The sequence below is a fragment of the Tupaia chinensis genome, unplaced genomic scaffold (assembly GCF_000334495.1).
Source record: "Tupaia chinensis unplaced genomic scaffold, TupChi_1.0 Scaffold145870_1, whole genome shotgun sequence".
Taxonomy (NCBI): Eukaryota; Metazoa; Chordata; class Mammalia; order Scandentia; family Tupaiidae; genus Tupaia; species Tupaia belangeri.
In genome coordinates, this window is record NW_006205727.1 from 4,895,858 (window position 1) to 4,900,056 (window position 4,199).

The 4,199-nt window shown below is 37.4% G+C and overlaps 1 pseudogene; it reads left to right on the top strand.

The window, feature by feature from the left end:
• Positions 1–1,149: 1,149 nt before the first annotated feature.
• On the top strand, positions 1,150–2,221 carry LOC102499618 (WD repeat-containing protein 92 pseudogene; annotated as a pseudogene).
• Positions 2,222–4,199: the final 1,978 nt, after the last annotated feature.

Sequence of the window (4,199 nt, forward strand, 5' to 3'; positions counted from 1 at the left end):
TACATTCTGCCCACCCCTATATTTTGATTGGAGAGTTTAAGTCACTCACATACAAAGCACTTGCCAGTAAAGAAAGACTTACTTTTATCATTTTGCTTTCTGTATATCTTAATAGCTTTTTTGTCTCTCATTTTCTGTATTGCTGTTTTTTTGTTTTTTGGGGGGTTTTTTTGTAGCGAAACATTTAAATTCTTTCTCATTTTCTTCTGTATGTGATTTATAGATGTTTTCTTTGTGGTTACCATGGAAATTATACTTAACATTTCTTAATGTTGTAGCCCTCTAACTTGATTTTTATACTAGCTTAACTTTAGTAACACAAAAAAAACTCTATTGTTTTAACAGCTCTGTCCCCACCCCTTCAAGCTGTTGATACCACAAAATGACATCTTTATTCATTGTGTGCCCTAAAAATAAGCTAAAATGTCTTAATACATTAATTTCTTAAATTACTTAGAAGGCAAAAAGTGGGGTTACAAACCATCATCACAATAATACTAGCTTTTATATTTATGTTTATTGAGATCTTTATTTCCCCATACAGCTTAGAGTTATTGTCTAGCATTCTTTCCTTTCACCCTGCAGGACTCCCTTCAGCATTTCTCTCACCCTTTGTCTATCTGAGAATGTTTTAATTTTTTCCTACTTTTGAAGGAGAGTTTTGCCAGATACAAGATTCTCGATTGACAGTTTTTTCTTTTAGCAGTTTGAATATATTGGCCCACTGCCTAGTGACCTTCAAAGTTTCCAAAAAGACATCTACTGATAATCGTATCAGGATGCCTTATATGTGACAAGTCACTTCTCTCTTGCTGATTTCAATATTGTCTTTCCAAAGCTTTATTGTATTGTGTCTCAGTTAAGTTTCTTTGAGTTCATCTTACTTAGGCTTCATTAAGCTTCCTAAATACTTACAGTGGTCCTTCCGTATTCTATTTCAGTTTCCATGGTTTTGGCTACCTGTGATCACCATAGTATAAATATAAATAAAGTATAGAAAATTCCAGAAAAAAAACCAATTCACAAGTTTCCAATTGTGTGCATTCTAAATAGCATGATGAAAAACTAGCATCAAGAATGTTTGGAATCTGGTATCCAGGTTAGGGTTTTGTCGAGGGTCTGGGTGTGGCAGTTGCCATTGGCTGGACTATGTCAGCCTTCAAGAAACCTCATATCATCGTTCACATCCAGAAGGGCCTCAACTGCACAGTGTTTGACTATAAATGGGTGCCCTGCAGCACCAAGTTTGTGACCATGGGCAACTTCACACGGGGCACCAGCGTCATTCAGTTGTATGAGATCCAGCATAGAGAGCTGAAGCTGCCTCAGGAGATTGAAAAGGCCAAACCCATTAAATGTGGAACATTTGGTGCTACATCCTCAAGGCAGAGATATTTAGCTACTGGAGATTTTGATGGACACCTTTATATATGGAATTTGGAAGCTCCAGAGATGCGAGTGTATTCTGTGAAGGCCATAAAGAAATTATAAATACCATAGATGGTATTGGTGGGTTAGGAATCGGGGAAGGAGCGCCTAAAATTGTGACTGGCAGCCAAGATGGAACTGTGAAGGTGTGGGACCCACAGCAAAAAGATGATCCTGTTGCTAATATGGAGCCTGTGCGAGGAGAAAACAAGAGAGACAGTTGGACAGTGGCATTTGGCAATGCTTACAATCAAGAGGAGGGAGTTGTTTGTTCTGGCTATGACAATGGGGATATTAAACTGTTTGATCTCAGAAATATGTCATTACGGTGGGAGACAAACATCAAAAATGGGGTATGGAGCTTGGAATTTGACAGAAAAGACATAAGTATGAGTAAGTTGGTAGCTATATCTCTGGAAGGAAAGTTCCATGTTTTTGACATGCAAACACAGCATCCAACGATAGGTTTTGCCTCTGTTTCGAAAAGGCTCAGAAGTCTACCATGTGGCAGGTTGGACACCCACCGCAGAACTGCGAGCTCTTCCTGACAGCCGGAGGTGCCGGTGTCCTTCCTCTCTGGAAGTACGGATACCCAGTGCAGAGGTCAAAGAAGGATTCTGAGAGGGAGGAGATGGGAGTTGCAAGTTCTGTCAGCGCTCTGCAGAATGTGACATTGTCTACTCAGCCCATTTCAAGTGTGGACTGGAGTCCAGATAAAAGGGGTCTCTGCATCTGTTGTTCATTTGACCAAACAGTGAGAGTACTGATTGTTACAAAACTCAATAAAATCTGAGTTGAAGGCTTTGCACTTGAAACCTTCCAGAGGAATACTCATAGATTACAAGCTATGTTCTAGGATCCTCTGACCCTCATTGAACAAAACTGTATTTGGCTGATGAAAGAAGGCCCCAGCCACAAACCTCCAGGCTAGCCTCCTGCCTCTCTCTGGGTGCATTCGGTGATCTGACATTGGCTTACAGCTGGGCATGGGGGTGCTGCTCTCTCCAGGGTCCCCTCCCCTCCATTTCTAATACAGAGTCAGTCAATGTCTCTATTTAAATATATTTTACATTTGTTCTAGTCATACATCCCCCAAAGTTCCATATTTCATTTTTTGCACTGGTGATATGTTTTGTGTTTATAATATTGTGACAGGAATCACTTTATTTGGCTTAAAATAATTTGCTTTGGAAAAACTACTGTGAATTAACTTTCATCAGTACAAATTTATGAAGTACAAATTTCATAAATATGAATTTCAGTCTAAGTCCTGTGCAGAATATCATTTTATAAAATACCAAAATGGCACCATCAGACTGGATTTGGGTCACTGTTTTCAGGAATGTAAGTAATAAAATGAAATACTATGATTTGCAAAGACCTCTTTTTTGCTTAAAATATAAGAGTTGAGTTAATGAGACTTTTGATGGTTAACTGCTTCAAGTGATGGTGAGATGTATGAAATTGTGAGAGTAGTCTTAATTTTTGTCAAATCTTTAGAATAATATTTTATGAATAAACTTCTGTTTTTGAAATCTATGAAAGGTTTGATTCTGTTAACAGTAGTAATAAAGTCAACACTCACTTCTTTTTGCTTTATAAAAAAGAAAAAGAAAAAGTAGCATCAATGTACCATTCAGTCTCATCTGGGGTGTGAATTCTCTTTATACAGCACATCCATGCTGTATATCTTGTCTACCCATTAGTCTCTTAGTGATCTCAGTTATCAGATTGAGAAACTATAGAATGTAGGGTTTGGTACTATCTGTAGTATTTAGGCCTCCACTAAAATGAAATTTATGTATCCCATGAATAAGTGGGTACTACTGTGTATTCATATCTTTCATCAAAATTGGGAATTTTACAGTTATTATGTATGTATTTATTTTTCTTTAGTTTTATTATAGGGCAAAGCTCACCAGAGAGAAACAAACAAAGAGAGTGAGGGAAAGTGAATAATTATTTCCCAGGAGGGATGGTCCTGCTTTCCGTCTCCTCCATACTCCTCTTGGGGTTTAGGGCATGCACCCATATGCACCTGGTAGGTTTTTCAAGCTGCTAGGTCGGGTACTCAGACTGCAGAGTTAGCCATGTGGAATCAGTCACCTTCACCACCACACAACCAGCTTGTCCATATAGTCATTACTTTTTTAAAAAAATATTTTCCTGCCCCTTTCTCCTTCTCTTCTCCTTTTTAGACTCCTACAGTGTGTATGTTGGTCTGCTTGATGGTGTTCCACAAGTCTCTAAGCCTCTATTAACTCTTCTTCAATTATTTTTTTCTTTCTATTTCTCAGACATTGCTCTATCTCAAGTTTACTGAGTCTATTTTCTGCTCAAATCTGCCTTTGAATTCATCTAGTAAATTTTTTATTATAGTTATTATACTTTTTATATCCAGAATTTACTTTGAGTCTCATTTTAGGTTTTCCATTTCTCTGTTGCTGTTTCCATTTTATTTATACATTGTTTTCTTCACATCTTTTAGCTCTTTGAGCATCTTTAAAATGGATGTTTTAAAGTCTTGTCTAATAGACTTGTTACCAGATCATTTTTGGAGATAGTTTCTGGGTTTTTTTTTCCTTTAAATAAGCCATATTTTCCTATTTCTTTGTCTGTCTTATGATTTTTTGTTGAGAGCTAGGCATGTGGATAAAATAACAGGGTAACCTCTAAAAATCAGATTCTCGCCCTCCCCTGGATTTGCTGGGTTTTGTTTTTGTATTTGTTTGTTTTGGGACTGTTGATTTTGTACTGTCAAGGATTAATCT